Consider the following 20135-nt stretch of genomic DNA (forward strand, 5'->3'; position numbering starts at 1 on the left):
TAAGCCGAGGGCAGCAGAGAACAGCAGGAGGGAAGGGAGAGGGACTCAGCAGGGAGCCCAGCAGGGACATGGGGTGCTGGGCACACAGGTGCTATTGCTGAGATGTAACGTGTTTGTCTATAATGCAGCTTCCACATTCAATAGGAGCAAGGCAGAGCATAGCACAGGGGAAGAGGGGTGTGTGTGGCGGGGGGGGGTGGGGCAGCCAGAGTTGGTGTGCCAGGCTGGGCTGTCACCATGTGCATTTTCTGTGAGACCTTGCTAGAAAGGGATTAGGCAGAGGCAGCAGGCCCAGTAGTTAGAGCAGGAGATCTCTGGGAAGGATCCACTGCTGCTGGGAATCTGTGGGGGTGGCTGAAGGCAGAAGACAGGAGAGCCATGTGCCAGGAATCTGCCCAGGCAATAACTCCAGGCCTGCCTGGCTCTGGGGCATGTCTACACTGGCTGTACTGCCGAGTTTGGCCAGCCAGACTGGGGTTTGCTGCTGTGGGGAAGCAGCCAGGCCTATGGCCCTTCTCTGAGTGGGGAGGAGAGGGGGCAGTGGCTGCAGGTGGGAGAGGGGGTGGCTGAAGAACCCACATGTGGCACAGAGGTATTATACCTCTCCCCTCCCCGAAATCCCACTGCCTCCTGCTTCTCATTCAGGTGTTGGCCCTCACTCATTTGCTGGCCCCAAATGCAGTGTGTGTGTGTGGTGTGTGTACGTCATGTGAGGAAGGCAGGGGTTGTACTGGTGCCACGGGGCTGTATGGGACCCCAGTGTCTCTGGGCCTCCTAGAGCACACACTGGTCAGTAACCCTGGCCCAGATCAGCAGCCTCTTGTATCGCCTCTTGTGTCACCCTCTTGTAATGTCAGAGGCAGCAGCTCCCCTCCCGTGAGAACGGTTTCGGGATGCTGGGGGAGGGGAGGGGGACCTCTTCCTGTGGCAGTCCTGATCAACTGTTCAGCCCCAGGATGTGGGAAGAGCAGCGTGGTGAAGGGATGGAGCTTCCTGTATTATCGAGGGACTGGTTCCAGACTGGCCAGAATCACGTCACCGCGAGAACATCGTGTGCTAGTTGCTGACATGGCCTGGCTGTGGATTGGAGCTGGGCAGGGAGCCCCATGTACCTGTATGCAAGGGAGCACCTGTGGGGGGCAGCTGCTGCAATGGGTAGGCTGGGAGGCTGTGGGCTGAGGAGATGGTTCAGCCTCGTCTATGCAGCGAGATGAGCAGCAGCCCCTCCTGCCAAGTGGAGATGCAGCAGATAGTAGCAGAGAATGCTTTCCCCAGGAGAGATGACACCAGCTCCCTGACGGGAACAAATTGTACCAACAAAAGGGCCACAGGGCGGCTTTTTCTGGCATACCTATGTGGGCTGGGGGCGGGGCGGGTTCACACTCCTAAGCAAGGTAGCTTTGCCAACACAACATTTATCTGTAGACCAAGTCACAATCTCTCGGGGCCTCCATAACACTGACACTGTCCATTGTAAGGGACTCAGTACAGTGGTGAGGCCCTTTCAGAACAAGAACGACTAGGCCAGCTCAACGCAGGCTGCCCCCCCCCCCACACACACACACACACTCACAGAGTCCCACATGGGCACTTGCAATTTTTGTCCTCAATTTTTTTTTTAATTGTATAAAATTCAGAGAATTGCAGCAGGATTTCAGAATGTCCTGGGGCCTAGGGCCCCTCATTTTAGCACCTCCCGCACAACCTCCAAGAGCGTCCCAGTGGCGTCAGCTCCAAGTCAGGGGGATTCCCAGGTTCCCTCAGGGCCACTCCCAAAGGAAGCCAGTCCCAGGGGCCCAGTGAGTGCGACGTGGCCAGTGAGCGATAGGGAACGTCCTGCCATTTACTGCCCTAGGGACTCTTTGCTCATGACGAGGAGTGAAACAGCCACAGGGGGCAGGACTGAGACCACCAGAGCGTTGCTGTATCAATCATGGAATCATAGAATATCAGGGTTGGAAGAGACCTCAGGAAGTCATCTAGTCCAACCCCCTGCTCAAAATAGGACCAACACCAAATAAATCATCCTAGCCAAGGCTTTGTCAAGCTGGGCCTTAAAAGGATGGTGTCATGAATATAAAGGGAAGGGTGACCACCTTTCTGTATACAGTGCTATGGGGTCCCTCCTGGCCAGAGGCACAAAATCCTCTTACCTGTAAAGGGTTAAGAAGCTCAAGTAACCTGGCTGGCACCTGACCAAAAGGACCAATAAAGGGACAAGATACTTTCAAATCTGGGTGGGGGGAAGGGCTTTGTCTGTCTGTTCTGTGTGCTTGCTGGAGTCAGATCAAGGAAGCAAGCAATCCAACTCCTATAGAGTTAGTAAGTATTTAGCAAGGAAATGTGTTAGTTTACTTTTATTTTGGCTTGTGTTTTCCTTTGTGTAAGAGGAGGTTTATGCCTGGTTTTGTAACTTTAAGGTTTTGCTTAGAGGGGAGATCCTCTGTGTTCTTGAGTCCTTTGTTATTCTGTAAAGTACTTACCATCCTGATTTTACAGAGGTAATTCTTTTACCTTTTCTTTAATTAAAATCCTTCTTTTAAGAACCTGATTGATTTTTCATTGTTTTAAGATCCAAGGGTTTGGGTCTGTGTTCACCTGTACCAATTGGTGAGAATATATTCTCAAGCCTGCCCAGGAAAAGGGGTGTAGGGGCTTGGGGAGATATTTGGGGAAGGTAGGTCTCCAACTGGCCCTCCCTAAATCTTTGTTTAAATCACTTGGTGGTGGCAGCGTTACCTAATCCAAGGTACAAGGAAGGATTTGTGCCTTGGGGAGTTTTTAACCTAAGCTGGTAGAAATAAGCTTAGGGGGTCTTCATGCGGGTCCCCACGTCTGTCCCCTAGAGTTCAGAGTGGGGAGGGAACCCTGACAGATGGAGATTCCACCATCTCCCTAGATAACCCAGTCCAGTGCTTCACCACCCTCCTAGTGAAATAGTGTTTCCTAATATCCAACCCAGACCTCCCACACTGCAACTTGAGACCATTGCTTCTTGTTCTGTCATCTGCCACCACTGAGAACAGCTTAGCTCCATTCTCTATGGAACCCCCCTTCAGGTAGTTGAAGGCTGCTATCAAATCCCCCCTCACTCTTCTCTTCTGCAGACTAAACAAGCCCAGTTCCCTCAGCCTCTCCTCATAAGTCATGTGCCCTAGCACCCTAATCATTTTCATTGCCCTCCGCTGGACTCTCTCCAATTTGTCCACATCTCTTCTATAGTGGAGGGACCAAAACCGGACACAATACTCCAGGTGCAGCATCACCAGTGTCGAATAGATGGTCTGCTCTGTGCTGCAGACTCAGCCGTGTGAGGGGAGTTGGTCCCAGCACAATGGAGGGGGGATGGGGAATGGGGAGAGCTGGGGAAGGGAATCTGGTAGCTGGGTCAGGGGAAGGGGATAGAGGAAAGAACCCAGGAAGCTTTTTGCCCCTCACCCCATGTGTTAGTCCACCCCAGCCTCTTGCCTGCCCCTGCCCAATGTCCTTCTATCTTTGCACCTTCCTCCATGCCTGGAACACTCACCCTGACCTACTGCCTTGGGCCTGCAGACATCTCCTCCTCCTCCCTGCTTACACCCATTAGTGAGCCCCTAAACCCAGCCCAGCCTGGAAGCTCCCAGGGCAGGAACCATAGAACATGCCCAGGGCACTGAGGGGGCTACAGAAATAACATGGGAGTAACCCCAGTAATTCCTCAGGCAGAGCTAAGGGGTAAATACAAGTCAGGAGACCAAGACCCAGAGAGTGTATGTGTGTGCGTGGCGGGGGGGGGTTGTGGGGGAGGGACAGAAGGGCTGAAAAGCAGAACTGGGGGAATAATGTGCAGCATGTGATGTGTCCAGTGAACTCAACCTCCATTCTGGTTTGTCAGCTGCCCAAGAACTGATCACAAATAGTTGCTAAATACGTTTGTCAAATACATTGATCTATGTTGTTACTTTCTGACAGTTTCATTTTCAGGGGCAGGATAGCAAAACCCAGAGGAGATTTCACAGAGGAGACAGAACTCTGTGAGCTCAGCTCAGTGCCCCCCTGTAACAATAGCCCAGGGGTCTCTAGGACCCTAACAACACACACTGCAATGAGTGATGAGATGTGCCCTAGGGCCAAACCCAGCGGCCAATGGGAATCTCACCATTGATTGCAATTGGTCAGGCTCCAAGGCCCAGAGAGTCTCAAACAGAACAGAGCTCATGGATAGAAATGTCAGGCTGGATAGGTCCTGGAGAAGTCACCAAGTCCAGGCCCCCTGCGCTGAAGCAGGGTCCAGTAAACCTGACTGGCAGGGCTTCACCCTGGTCTCTGGGTGGGGCAGAGGCATACTCAGACCATGCTTCATGCAGACCTCGTTTTGCTTCTAACCCGAGGCGATACTGGGCAAGCCGAGGGCAGCAGAGAACAGTGGAAGGGAAGGGAAAGGGGCTGAGTGGGGAGCCCAGCAGGGACACGTGGTGCTGGGCACACAGGTGATATTGCTAAGCTGTAACATGTGTCTCTATAACGCAACTGCCACATTCAATAGGAGCGAGGCCGAGCAGAGTGTGGGGGAAGGGGTGGCAGCCAGAGTGGGTGTGCCAGGCTGGGCTGTCACCATGTGTGTTGTCTGTGTAACTTTGCTAGAAAGGGTTAGGCAGAGGCAGCAGGCCCAGTGGTAACAGCAGGAGATCTCTGGCCCTATTTACAGCTGAGCTAATAGCTCCCTGCCCTTTACTGGTCCCCCCGATATGCTGAGCTGGACGGGCCTGTCTCCAGTAATTCCCTCTAATACCTTCCCTCTGTCCAACCCAGCTCCCCTGTCCACATCTGTGCTGGTGGCCCCTCTCTGGGAAGTTCAGGAGGGGTGGGTGGTGCTGTATTACTCTGAGGTGGGTTAGCAATGAAGGAGCGATGAAGGCCACAGTATAGTCAGCATATTTGTTTATTCCCCTGTTTGCTGTTAATGGTTATCAGTATCAGTGATGGTGTGTTAGTGCCTAGGAACCCCAGTCACAGATGTGTAACAAGAGACTCCCTGGCCCAGAGAGCTCACAATCTACACAACAGACACAACAGGAGTGACAGAGGCTCCCAGCGCAGGTGTGGGCAGGGAGGGTGAGGAAACACTAAACCGAACTCGGCTGTGGGTGCTGACCACACTCATTTGTCTGTTTTTAGGAGCTGACCGAACCGGGAAAGTGAGTGTAAACTGAGGCCAGTGGAACATTCATTGTCCCCTTGGAAGCCCTGTGCTAGTCTCAGACCCTCATACTCATGGGTTTTCTTCCCTAGCTCCCTCCTGCATTTTCAAGGACCTGCAGGACAGCTTCTAAGGAGGGGCACACTTTACCCACAACCTACCTAGTGTAGTACTATTCAGGATGTTTCTCCGGCACTGAGGCCTCAGATGATCTCAGCCCTGCCAGAATTCATAGATTTTAAAACCTGAAGGGACCCTTAGAATCATAGAATCATAGAATCATAGAATATCAGGGTTGGAAGGGACCTCAAGAGGTCATCTAGTCCAACCCCCTGCTCAAAGCAGGACCAATTCCCAACTAAATCATCCCAGCCAGGGCTTTGTCAAGCCGGGCCTTAAAAACCTCCAAGGAAGGAGACTCCACCACCTCCCTAGGTAACGCATTCCAGTGCTTCACCACCCTCCTAGTGAAATAGTGTTTCCTAATATCCAACCTGGACCTCCCCCACTGCAACTTGAGACCATTGCTCCTTGTTCTGTCATCTGCCACCACTGAGAACAGCCGAGCTCCATCCTCTTTGGAACCCCCCTTCAGGTAGTCGAAGGCTGCTATCAAATCCCCCCTCATTCTTCTCTTCTGGAGACTAAACAATCCCAGTTCCCTCAGCCTCTCCTCATAAGTCATGTGCTCCAGACCCCTAATCATTTTTGTTGCCCTCCGCTGGACTCTTTCCAATTTTTCCACATCCTTCTTGTAGTGTGGGGCCCAAAACTGGACACAGTATTCCAGATGAGGCCTCACCAATGTCGAATAAAGGGGAACGATCACGTTCCTCGATCTGCTGGCAATGCCCCTACTTATACAGCCCAAAATGCCGTTAGCCTTCTTGGCAACAAGAGCACACTGTTGACTCATATCCAGCTTCTCGTCCACTGTGACCCCTAGGTCCTTTTCTGCAGAACTGCTACCTAGCCATTCGGTCCCTAGTCTGTAGCAGTGCATGGGATTCTTCCGTCCTAAGTGCAGGACTCTGCACTTATCCTTGTTGAACCTCATCAGGTTTTTTTTGGCCCAATCCTCTAATTTGTCTAGGTCCCTCTGTATCCGATCCCTACCCTCTAGTGTATCTACCACGCCTCCTAGTTTAGTGTCATCTGCAAACTTGCTGAGAGTGCAGTCCACACCATCCTCCAGATCATTAATAAAGATATTAAACAAAACCGGCCCCAGGACCGACCCTTGGGCACTCCGCTTGAAACCGGCTGCCAACTAGACATGGAGCCATTGATCACTACCCGTTGAGCCCGACGATCTAGCCAGCTTTCTATCCACCTTACAGTCCATTCATCCAGCCCATACTTCTTTAACTTGGCGGCAAGAATACTGTGGGAGACTGTATCAAAAGCTTTGATTTAGTCTGACCTCTGGTGTAACACCAACCAGTGAATTTCACCCGGTTATTGAGCCCAGTAACTTTTGTTTGACTAAAGTATCCTTCCAGAAAGGCACCAGTCTGGACTGGGAGACATTAAGGGATGGAGAATCCACCCACTTGGGAGTTTGTTAATCACTGGCATTGTTAAAAAATTGTGCCTTATTTCTAATTGGAATTTGTCTGGCTTCAGCTTCCAGCCATTGGCTCCTGTCCAGCCTTTCTGCACCGGATTACAGAGCCCTTTAATGCCCAGTATTTTCTCCCCATGAAGGTTCATAAACACCATGAGCAAGTCACCTCTCACTCTTTTTTTTGATAAACTAAACAGATCGAGCCCTTTCAGTCTGTCTCCGTAGGGCATATTCTCCAGCTCTGAAATCTAATTTGTGGCTCTTTTCTGCACTTTTTTGAACGTCCTTTTCAAAATGCAGCCATCAGAACTGGGCGCCGTGTTCCAGTGTCCATCTCACCAGTGCCAAACACAGAACTAAACCCTCTCCCTGCCTCTGCTCACTGGTGAGAGGTTGTCTGGCAGAGCTGCTTTCCCAGCCTTTCTAAGTGCCATTCCTTCTCCTCTCCCAGTCAGTTCCTCCTCCGCTTTCTTCTGTTTTCCCTTCTCCTCTTCCCCCTCCAGGCCCCTCCCTTCCCTCCACCTCACCCTGCAGCCATCAGGGCAGAGACCAACAGCAGGCACCTCCCACCAGTGACACCAGAACACACAGAGCCGGGGACAGACAGACTGAGAACAGACTGAGAACCAGCTGTCATGGGGACACCTGCTCCACCAGGGAATGGGAAATGTAAGGCTGAGGGTTGGGAACTGCTGGCCCCAACATCTTCAGCTTGGAAAGGGCTGGATGGAGCTATTTGTACCATCTGTCAGGATTATTTGACAGACCCGGTGACTATACAGTGTGGACACAACTTCTGCTGGGGCTGCATCACCCAGCACTGTGGCAGAGTGGACAGACTCTCCTGTCCTCGGTGTGGAGAAACATTCTGGAAAAGACCTTTCAGGTCCAACACTCAGCTGGGCAGCATAGCAGAGTTCATCAAACAACTGGGGTTAAAACCAGGAAAAAGGGGGAGGGAAGGGCATGTCTGTGGGGAACATGGCAAGGAGCTCACATGGTTCTGTAAGGAGGATGCCAAAGCTCTTTGTGAGGATTGCAAAGGATCCCCGGCTCACCGCTCTCACGCTGTGATTCCCATGGCAAAGGCTGCCCATGGGTCCAAGGTAGGGGTGTTTTGCTGGCTAATTAAATCACTTCAGGGCCCTGTGTCACCCCCTCTCTGGACTGATACCAGTCTGCTGTGGGTGGGCCTAACCCCAGGATCCCATGTACTTCTGGGCCTCTCAGACACACTCCCAGCTGCAGACCCCATGTCTGCCACCCTGCTTTGTGGAGTGCTCCTGCACAGCCCAGCTGCCTTAACCCCACGAACCAGTGCTGCTGCCCTGCCAAGCTCCAAGTCACGTACACACGCTCCGGCAGATTTCCAGCTTGCTGTGCGCACGCTGAGTTCTCAACTGACCCCTTCAGGGACAATGTGTCAGCCGAGCCGAGAACACTGGCCTAGCAAAGGAATTTCTGAACCATGGGCCTTTGTACTTGTAAAAGCACCAGAGAGTTACAGATCTTCACAAAATAACAAACAGTCCTGAGACAACAAGGAGTTCGGTGGCACCTTAAAGACTAACAGATTTATTTGGGCATAAGCTTTTGTGGGTAAAAACCTCACTTCTTTCAGATGCATGGAGGGAAGATTACAGATGCAGGCATTATATACTGACACATGAAGAGAAGGGAGTTACCTCACAAGTGGAGAACCAGTGTTGACAGGGCCAATTCGACCAGGGTGGATGTAGTCCACTCCCAATAATAGATGAGGAGGTGTCAATTCCAGGAGAGGCAAAGCTGCTTTTGTAATGAGCCAGCCACTCCCAGTCCCTATTCAACCCAAATTAATGGTGTTAAATTTGCAAATGAATTTTAGTTCTGCTGTTTCTCTTTGAAGTCTGTTTCTGAAGTTTTTTTTGTTCAAGTATAGCTATAGCTACTTTTAAATCTGTTCTAGAATGTCCAGGGAGATTGAAGTGTTCACCTACTGGCTTTTGTATGTTACCATTCCTGATGTCTGATTTGTGTCCATTTATTCTTTTACGTAAGGACTGTCCGGTTTGGCCAATGTACATGGCAGAGGGGCATTGCTGGCACATGATGGCATATATAACATTAGTGGACGTGCAGGTGAATGAGCCCTTGATGGTGTGGCTGATGTGGTTGGGTCCTCTGATGGTGTTGTCAGAGTAGATATGGGGACAGAGTAGGCAACGAGGTTTGCTACAGGGATTGGTTCTTGGGTTGGTGTTTCTGTGGTGTGGTGTGTAGTTGCTGGTGAGTACTTGCTTCAGGTTGGGGGGTTGTCTGTAAGCGAGGACTGGCCTGCCTCCCAAGGTCTGTGAGAGTGAGGGATCATTTTCCAGGATAGGTTGTAGATCGTTGATAATGTGCTGGAGCGGTTTTAGCTGGGGGCTGATGGCCAGTGGTGTTCTGTTATTTTCCTTGTTGGGCCTGTCCTGTAGTAGGTGATTTCTGGGTACCCGTCTCGCTCTGTCAATCTGTTCCCTCACTTCCCCAGGTGGGCATTGTAGTTTTAAGAATGCTTGATAAAGATCTTGTAGGTGTTGTCTCTGTCTGAGGGATTGGAGTAAATTCGGTTGTATCTTAGGGCTTGGCTGTAGACGATGGATCGTGTGATGTGTCTTGGATGGAAGCTGGAGGCATGTAGGTACGTATAGCGGTCAGTAGGTTTCCGGTATAGGGTGCTGTTTATGTGACCATTATTTATTTGCACTGTAGTGTCCAGGAAGTGGATCTCTTGTGTGGACTGGTCCAGGCTGAGGTTGATGGTGGGGTGGAAGTTGTTGAAATCCAGGTGGAATTCTTCAAGGGCCTCCTTTCCGTAGGTCCATATGATGAAGATGTCATCAATGTAGTGGAAGTAAAGGAGGGGGCGCTAGGGGATGAGAGCTGAGGAAGGTTGTTCTAAGTCAGCCATAAAAATCTTGGCGTACTGTGGGGCCAGGCGGGTACCCATAGCAGTGCCGCAGACTTGAAGGTATAAGTTGTCCCCAAATCTGAAATGGTTGTGGGTGAGGACAAAGTCACAAAGCACAGCCGCCAGGTGTGCTGTTGCCTCATCAGGGATACTGTTCTTGACAGCTTGTAGTCCATCCTCATGTGGAATATTGGTGTTAAGAGCTTCTACATCCATGGTGGCCAGGATGGTGTTTTCAGGAAGATCACCAATGCATTGTAGTTTCCTCAGGAAGTTGGTGGTGTCTCGAAGATAGCTAGGAGTGCTGGTAGCATAGGGACTGAGGAGAGAGTCCAAATAGCCAGATAATCCTGCTGTAAGAGTGACGATTCATAAGATGATGGGACGTCCAGAGTTTCCAGGTTTATGGATCTTGGGTAGCAGATAGAATACCCCTGGTCGGGGCTCTGGGGGGTGTGTCCATGTAGATTTGTTCCCGTGCTGTAGAAGGGAGTTTCTTGAGCAGATGGTGTAGTTTCTTTTGGTACTCCTCAGTGGGATCGGAGGATAGTGACCTGTAGAATGTGGTGTTGGCGAGTTGCCTGGCAGCCTCCTGTTCATAATCCGACCTGTTCATTATGACTACAGCACCTCCTTTGTCAGCCCCTTTGATTATAATGTCAGAGTTGTTTCTGAGGCTGTGGATGGCGTTGTGTTCTGTGATGCTGTTTGTTCACAATTTCAGCCTGTGCACGTCTGCGGAAGCACTCTGTGTAGAAGTCCATGCTTATGCCCAAATAAATCTGTTAGTCTTGAAGGTGCCACCGGACTCCTTGTTGTTTTTGTGGATACAGACTAACACGGCTACCCCCTGATACTTGAGTCCTGAGACAAACTGCCCCCTGCCTCTGTGTCCCATCTCACCCCTTCTGTGACTGTGAGGTCTGGTCAGCGTCTCAGGCACAGTAGAGACCCTCCTGCTTTCTCTCTCTCCCGTCTTGTCTTCTGGCATATGGTGGTCAATGGCCTCTCTTGTTCTGAGAGCAGCCCCCCTTCAATACAGTCTCTGCCCCTTTTTCCATATGCCATGTTGGAGTGTCTGTGGGATTAAAGAGCCTTCCCTCTGCAGGGCTGATGGGAATAAAAGGCAGAAAAAACATCCCTTAGTAACTAAAACTGGTAGCTCTGACTCTGAGCTCAGTGAAGAATTTACTTTGACAAACAAGGGAGGTCCATGGAGCTTAGACACTCCACATTGCGTACATACATTACACAAGGACATTGATGATCAGTGTGTTATTAGTTTTTAAATGATACCTCACAAGGCATATTTTGCACAAAGTTTATTACAGTAGTTGGTAGGATGTGCACACCCAGAGGGAACAGTCACTGGATGTTTTTTCATATGGTTTTATTAAATTATAGAATATTATTGATAGTTTCCCCATTTCTCCTTTCAGGGGGAGGAAAGCCCATCAAGCAGGTACTGTACATGCCTTTGCCTTTGTCATTCCCCATTACATTCCTGTTAGAGTCAATGCAGCATTATTGCGCTGAGCAGCTGAGCTGAGAGATGACTGAGAATGTCTTCTTTGTAGGAGTGAAAATGTGAGTGTTCAGGAACAGGAAGCCATTTCTACTCAACTACAGGAACTCAGAGGTAAATGAACGCCAATCTCATATGCTGCTGTGCCTACCCCAAGAGTTCAAAACTCCTGAGTCAGGTCCAAATACATAACAGGATTGTCTTGAAAATCAGAAGATTTTAAACAAAATCAACTGTGTTAGGTTTGGGTCTGTGTTGCCTGTTTGAATTTAATAATGATTTGAGATTGTTGAGAGTGTTGGGGACAACTTCCTGGTACAAGTGCTGGAGCAACCGACTAGGGGCCGTGCTCCTCTTGACCTGCTGCTTACAAACAGGGAAGAATTGGTAGGGAAGTAGAAGTGGGTGGCAACCTAGGCAGCAGTGACCATGAGATGGTTGAGTTCAGGATCCTCATAAAAGGAAGAAAGGAGCGTAGCAAAACACAGACCCTGGACTTCAGAAAAGCAGACTTAGACTCCCTTAGGAAACTGATGGGCAGGATCCCCTGGGAAGCTAATATGAGGGTTTTGTTCAATATCTTCATTCATGATCTGGAGGATGGCGTGGATTGCACCCTCAGCAAGTTTGCAGATGACACTAAACTGGGAGGAGTGGTAGATATGCTGGAGGGTAGGGATAGGATACAGAGGGACCTAGACAAATTGGAGGATTGGGCCAAAAGAAACCTGATGAGGTTCAACAAGGACAAGTGCAGAGTCCTGCACTTAGGACGGAAGAATCCCATGCACTGCTACAGACTAGGAACCGAGTGGCTAGGCAGCAGTTCTGCAGAAAAGGAGCTAGGGGTTACAGTGGATGAGAAGCTGGATATGAGTCAACAGTGTGCTCTTGTTGCCAAGAAGGCTAACGGCATTTTGGGCTGTATAAGTAGGGGCATTGCCAGCAGATCGAGGGACGTGATCGTTCCCCTCTATTCGGCATTGGTGAGGTCTCATCTCGAGTACTGTGTCCAGTTTTGGGCCCCACACTACAAGAAGGATGTGGAAAAATTGGAAAGAGTCCAGCGGAGGGCAACAAAAATGAGTAGGGGGCTGCAGCACATGACCAATGAGGAGAGGCTGAGGGAACTGGGATTGTTTAGTCTGCAGAAGAGAAGAATGAGGGGGGATTTGATAGCTGCTTTCAACTACCTGAAAGGGGGTTCCAAAGAGGATGGATCTAGACTGTTCTCAGTGGTAGCAGATGACAGAACAAGGAGCAATGGTCTCAAGTTGCAGTGGGGGAGGTTTAGGTTGGATATTAGGAAAAACTTTTTCACTAGGAGGGTGATGAAGCACTGGAATGGGTTACCTAGGGAGATGGTGGAATCTCCTTCCTTAGAGGTTTTTAAGGTCAGGCTTGCCAAAGCCCTGGCTGGGATGATTTAGTTGGGGATTGGTCCTGCTTTGAGCAGGGGGGTGGACTAGATAACCTCCTGAAGTCCCTTCCAACCCTGATATTCTATGATTCTAGGTGGCAAGGAGTCCAGGAGAGCTGGCTGTATTTTAAAGAAGCCTTATTGAGGGCGCAGGAACAAACCATCCCGAAGTGCAGAAAGAATAGCAAATATGGCAGACGACCAGCTTGGCTTAACAGTGAAATCTTCGGTGAGCTTAAACTCAAAAAGGAAGCTTACAAGAAGTGGAAATTTGGACAGATGACTAGAGACGAGAGGGACTGCTCCCCTGTCCTGGCATCTGTGGGGTGTCCCACCACCTCAGCCAAAGGAGGAAGAATTCTAATTGAAACAGGTGCAGAGATGGGCTCCCACTGGGCCATGGAGGGCCTGTCCTAAGAGAGGACACTAAAAGAACTGAGCTTGTTTTGCCTAGTAAAGGGAAGGCTGAGAGGAGATGTGATTGCTCTCTGTAAATGCATCAGGGAGTTAAATACCCGGGAGGAAGATGAGCTATTGAAGCTAATGGACAATGTTGGCACAAGAACAAATGGGGATAAAATTCAGGCTGGAAACTGAAGTTTTCTCCCCATGAGAGGAGGGAGGTTCTGGAGCAACCTCCCAGCAGGGGTTGTGGGGCAAACAAGAGAACTAGTTTGAAAATGGAGCTTGATAAGTTTCTGAACAGGATTCTCTGAAGAGGCTGCCTGTGGTAGCAGGGGACTGGACTCAGCGTAGGCCGCACTGGGGAAAAGGTTCAGGTGTATATCAAGGTAGGCTGCATGGACATAGCTAACCCTGAGGTATGGTAATGGAGCAGCAACTCTGCTGTAGTTAATGTTGAGACTCACTTCCAGTTTCAAAGATGACTTTTCCCACTGCTCTAAAACCCACCTGCGTACTCAGTTTGTCTTGAAAACTGCTCTGCCTGGTGGGGATGCTAGTGTGTGTGTTACAGACATGTTGGAGCATTTTTCCTAGAGGGGCAGAGCTAAGTTTGCTTGAAGGGGTAGCGAGTAAATTAACTTTGCATGTCCTGGATTTCAGAGGTGTTAGCTCTATGTATCAATCAACCATGGTGTGCACCATCATCGCCATCTCTGACACAGCTGTAATTTCCAATAGTAGCAAACCCGGGTAAAATGGATTTACTGAGTTCTCTTTGTCATTTTCAGTCAGACAGTGAAAGAGATAAAATGTCATTTTCCACTCTAATGGAGGAAATCTATTTCCCTGCCGTATATTCAGAGCAACGTGCTGTAATTTCAAGGCAGAAAGTTGATTTTGCACCTTTAGAAAAGCAGGAGAATAGCAATGGTTGAACAGGAGAGAGCACAGTTATTTTATTACAGTGCCATTGCTCAAAGTCCATGTCTGCCCACTGCCTATTCCTATACAAAGCGCTGAGGCATTCAGATGTAGCAAAGGTCAAAAAATCTATCAGCTGCTCCCTCTCCAATTTAACTCAGCTGCTCCCTGGTCTGTGCAAGCAGACTGGTTTGTGAATGACAGAGAGTCTTATGAAAACTCAAAAAAATACTTGAATGTGATTTGGGGCTTTTGAAAACATTGTTTAAATTAAAAGCCAAGTATATTTGGAAATGAAGGGCTAGATTTAAAGACGGTACCTGTGATAGCAGGGGACTAGACTAGATGACCCAAGAGTTACCTTCCAGTTCTATGTTGTTATGATTGACAAGGTGACAAAGGCATCATTCTCAAAATTGTGGAGGTGCTGGTGTCCTGATCACTGATAACCCAATTATTAAGTCCCACAGAAGGACTGCAAGTGATCTAGCTTTGAATCCCTGCTCTCCCCTTTTCTAGGCGAGTGCCCCAACGGCAGGGCTGTTGGTTACTCTAGGTGAGTCCCTCCCAATGTCTCCTGTCAAAGGTGTTCTGCTTGGTAAAAAAAAAAAAATTAAATAGTAGTAGGCACGGAGACTGGGACTCAGGTGCTCATCCTTCCCAATGAGCCCCCTAATCCCTGGCCTGCAGACCCAGTCAGCCAATGAAGATGAAGTATAAAGGTTTATAAGTATTCTTTAACGTATATTAAGTATATAAGGGAGACAGCCCTGCTGTAGTTAACTTTCAGACCAGGTCTCTGTTTAAAGCTGGATTCTTCTAAATGCTCTTAATCTTCACACTGATTTGGATTGCCTTGAAATTTGGTAAACCTTGTGGGAACACAGGTTTCTGTTACTGATCCAAATTTGGGTGCATTTGACCAAGGGGTTGCTGAGATACCTCCCTCCCCCCCCCGCTTTTCTTAACGTTGAAACATTTTTGACAACCAATTTTTGCTCATAGATAGTGATCAAACTAACGCTCAGTTGATCATCAGCATGTCCAAAGCCTAACGGTTATCTCAATAGAGTGTATTGACATTTGCCAGCCCTTTGAAGAAAATCAAATGTAGCTCGTCAGTATCTCTTGTGCTAAATGACATGCTAATGGGATTAAACTGAACACATGCGGAGAGAGAGGCTAACCACCCAGAAAACATCATCTGTTTTCCTGTGTCTGGGTGGCTGTGAGGAAGGGATCACTGAAATGCAACTTCTTAACCACTATCACACATTATTAATTTCTCTTTTTTGTCTTTTAGAGGAAATTCTTGCCAAACTAGGTAAGTTCCATTTTCCCTCTTCCTTGGTCCTGAAGTCCCGACAAACATTTCCCACTAAGGGATGGGGCTTCCCTGACCATGAACTCCCTCTCAGAAAACACTCCTATGTTTCCTCCCTTTCCTCATGCTTCCCCCTCGCAACACCCCCAGCCCCTCATAGAATAATAGAATCATAGAAGATTAGGGTTAGAAGAGACCTCAGGAGGTCATCTAGTCCAACCCCCTGCTCCAGGCAGGACTAACACCAACTAAATAATCCCAGCCAGGGCTTTGTCAAGCCAGGCCTTAAAAACCTCTAAGGACAGAGATTCAACCACCTCCCTAAGTAACCTATTCCAGTGCTTCACCATCCTCCTAGTGAAACAGTTTTTCCTAATATTCAACCTAGACCTCCCCCACTGCAACTTGAGACCATTCCTCCTTGTTCTGTCATCTGCCACCACTGAGAACAGCCGAGCTCCATCTTATTAGGAACCCCCCTTCAGGAAGTTGAAGGCTGCTATCAAATCCCCTGTCACTCTTCTCTTCTACAGACTAAATGAGCCCAGCTCCCTCAGCCTCTCCTCATAAGTCATGTGCCCCAGCCCACTAATCATTTTCGTTGCCCTCCTCTGGAGGCTCTCCAATTTATCCACTTCCTTTCTGTAGTGGGGGAGGGGGGGCAAAACTGGACGCAATACTCCAGATGTGGCCTCACCAGTGCCGAATAGAGGGGAATAATCACTTCTCTCTATCTGCTGGCAATGCTCCTACTAATGCAGCCCAATATGCCGGTAGCTTTCATAGAATCATAGAACCATAGAATATCAGGGTTGGAAGGGACCTCAGGAGGTCATTTATTCCAACCCCTTGCTCAAAGCAGGACCAATTCCCAACTAAATCATCCCAGCCAGGGCTTTGTCAAGCCTGACCTTAAAAACCCCTAAGGAAGGGGATTTCACCACCTCACTAGGTAACCCATTCCAGTGCTTCACCACCCTCCTAGTGAAAGTTTTTTTCCTAATATCCAACCTAAACCTCCCCCACTGCAACTTGAGACCATTACTCCTTGTTCTGTCATCTGCTACCACTGAGAACAGTCTAGATCCATCCTCTTTGGAACCCCCTTTCAGCTAGTTGAAAGCAGCTATCAAATCCCCCCTCATTCTTCTCTTCTGCAGACTAAACAATCCCAGTTCCCTCAGCCTCTCCTCATAAGTCATGTGTTCCAGCCCCCTAATCGTTTTTGTTGCCCTCCGCTGGACTCTTTCCAATTTTTCCACATCCTTCTTGTAGTGTGGGGCCCAAAACTGGACACAGTACTCCAGATGAGGCCTCACCAATGTCGAATAGAGGGGAATGATCACTACCGTCAATCTGCTGGCAATGCCCCTACTTATACAGCCCAAAATGCTGTTAGCCTTCTTGGCAACAAGAGCACACTGTTGACTCATATCCAGCTTCTCGTCCACTGTAATCCCCAAGTCCTTTTCTGCAGAACTGCTGCTTAACCAGTCGCTCCCCAGCCTATAGCAGTGCATGGGATTCTTCTGTCCTAAGTGCAGGACTCTACATTTGTCCTTGTTGAACCTCATCAGATTTCTTTTGGCCCAATCCTCCAATTTGTCTAGGTCACTCTGGACCCTATCCCTACTCTACCTCTCCCCCCAGCTTAGTGTCATCCATGAACATGCTGAGGGTGCAATCCATCCCATCATCCAGATCATTAATGAAGATGTTAAACAAAACCAGCCCCAGGATCGACCCCTGGGGCACTCCGCTTGATACTGGCTGTCAGCTAGACATGGCTCCGTTGATCACTACCCATTGAGCGTGACGATCGTTCCAGCTTTCTATCCAGCTTATAGTCCATTCATTCAATCCATACTTCTTTAACTTGCTGGCAAGAATAGTGTGGGAGAATGTATCAAAAGCTTTGCTAAAGTGAAGGTATGTCATGTCCACCGCTTTCCCCATATCCACAGAGCCAGTTATGTCATCATAGAAAGTAATCAGGTTGGTCAGGCATGACTTGCGCTTGGTGAATCCATGTTGACTGTTCCTGATCACCTTCCTCTCCTCCATGTGCTTCAAAATGGATTCCTTGAGGACCTAGTCCATGATTTTTCCGGGGACAGAGGTGAGGCTGACCTGTCTGTATTTCCCTGGATTCTCCTTCTTCCCTTTTTTAAAGATGGGCACTATATTTGCCTTTTTCCAATCGTCCCCGATCGCCACCAGTTTTCAAATATAATGGCCAATTGTTCTGCAATCACATGAGCCAACTCCCTCAGCACCCTTGGATGCATTGCATCCGGACCCATGGGCTTGTGCATGTCCAGCTTTTCTTAATAGTCCTTCACCTGTTCTTTCACCACTGATGGCTGCCCACCTCTGTGACGGGTTAGATCACAGAACCCCTCTTGGGAGCTGCCACCTGATCTGCCAAGACTACATCTGCTCCTGCTTTTCCTGCCAGCACCCTGTCTTGCTGAGCCAGACACGCCCGTCTGCTCCAGCGCAGACCCAGAATCTGAATTACTTGCCCCAAAGCTACAGACTTAACTAAAAGCAGCTTACAGAAGTGTTCTTGCCTTTAACACTCAGATGCCCAACTCCCAATGGGGTCTAAATTCAAATAAATCCGTTTTACCCTGTATAAAGCTTATACAGGGTAAATTCATAAATTGTTCGCCCTCTATAACACTGATAGAGAGATATGCACAGCTGTTTGCCCACCCCCCAGGTATTAATGCATATTCTGGGTTAATTAATAAGTAAAAAGTGATTTTATTAAATACAGAAAGTAGGATTTAAGTGGTTCCAAGTAGTAACAGACAGAACAAAGTGAATTATCAAGCAAAATAAAATAAAACACGCAAATCTAAGCCTAATACAGTAATACAACTGAGTAGAGATAAAATCTCACCCTGAAAGATGTTTCAATAAGTCTCTTTCACAGACTGGAGGCTTTCCTAGTCTGGGCGCAGTCCTTTCCCCTGGTACAGCCCTTGTTCCAGCTCAGATGGTAGGTAGGGGATTCCTCATGATGGCTCCCTCTTTGTTCTGTTCCACACATTTATATATCTTTTGCTTAGGGCGGGAATCCTTTGTCCCTCTGGGTCCCCCACCCTTCTCAATGGAAAAGCACTAGGTTAAAGATGGATTCCAGTTCAGGTGACATGATCACATGTCACTGTAAGACTTCATTACCCACTTGCCAGCACACACGTATACAGGAAGACTTACAGGTAAAAGAGAGCCATCTGCAGTCAATTGTCCTGGTTAATGGGCGTCATCAAGATTCCAAACCACCATTAGTGGCCCACACTTTGTATAATTACAATAGGCCCTCAAAGTTATATTTCATATTTCTAGTTTCAGATACAAGATTGGTACATTTATATAAATAGGATGAGCACACTCAGTAGATTATAAGCTTTGTAATGATACCTTACAAGAGACCTTTTGCATGAAGCATATTCCAGTTACATTAGCATATTTTCATAAAATCATATAGAGTGCAACGTCACAACCCCCTCCCCATACCGTGCTGCCCAGTGCAGCAGTCTGGGAGCTGACCTTGTCTGTGAAGACCAAGGCAAAAAAAGCATTGAGTACTTCAGCTTTTTCCACAGGCTGTCTCACCCATTCAGAAAGGATCCCACACTTTTCCTGACCTTCTTCTTGTTGCTAACATACCTGTAGAAACCCTTCTTGTTACTCTTCACATTCCTTGATAGCTGCAACTCCAGTTGTGCTTTGGCCTTCCTGATTACATCCCTGCATTCTCGAGCAATATTTTTATACTCCTTCCTACTCATCTGACCACTACACCTCTCTGTCCCCATCATAGTAGGCAGATATATCATCATCCCCCACAGCCAATGACTTTCCCTGCCTCCCCTTGACTCTACCTGATTAAACATCGTATTTGAGACAGGTGTGTTTTAAACAACTCTGTCCCCTCTGTCACAAGCATAGCACATTGTGTTCAACAGTTGGAATATCACCATAAACATGGCAGAATGAAAGCTCATAATTTGCCTTTTTCTCTCTCCAGCAACTGTGCGATCTGAAATGAAGCAAGACAAAGGTAATTTCTGGGCCCAGTGGGGTGTGTTCAAGGGAGAAGCAAAGGGGAAACAAACACAGCTTGTGCTCTTCTTTGCTTCTTTAAGATGAATGAGGAAGGCCTGAATACTTGTTTTTTTAGAACGTGCTTGTTCAATACCTTAGCAATTCAGGTCCTGCCTAGGGCCATGGAGGGCAGAGGGAGGCAGGGAACGGAGCAGAGCAAACAGGCAATCAGCAAACTGAAAAGGCCAGAGGCTGTCCGGGCAGCAGGCTGTTGCTGCTTCTCCGGCTACTGCTGAAGGAATCCTTCTGGCTGCAGGGGCTTGGAACACCTCTAAGTTTTCCTGCTGTCATTTCCCCCATCGCCATGTGGCTGGGCAGGGAGGTTACATGGGGCTGGTCCCCCTGTGGTCAGGGGGACTCGGGTTGGGTCTCACCCCTGGCACCAGGTGCTTTTGTTGCTTCTCAAATTCTCTTCTCCCACCAAACCCCTCCCCAGGCTCCTCCTCTGCTTCTGCAGAAAATTTTAGCTTGTCTTCAACTTCAAGGCTCAACACTAGGCTGGGGAGCGACTGGCTAAGCGGCAGTTCTGCAGAAAAGGACCCAGGGATTACAGTGGATGAGAAGCTGAATATGAGTCAGCACTATGCCCTCGTTGTCAAGAAGGCCAACGGCATATTGTGCTATATTAGTAGGAGCATTGCCAGCAGATTGAGGGAAGTGATTATTCCCCTCTATTCAGCACTAGTGAGGCCACATCTGGAGTGTTGCGTCCAGTTTTAGTCCCTCCCCCCCCCCCCCCCCCC

The sequence above is a fragment of the Terrapene carolina genome, unplaced genomic scaffold, assembly GCF_002925995.2.
Source record: "Terrapene carolina triunguis isolate 2854851 unplaced genomic scaffold, T_m_triunguis-2.0 Scaffold662, whole genome shotgun sequence".
Classification (NCBI taxonomy): Eukaryota; Metazoa; Chordata; order Testudines; family Emydidae; genus Terrapene; species Terrapene triunguis.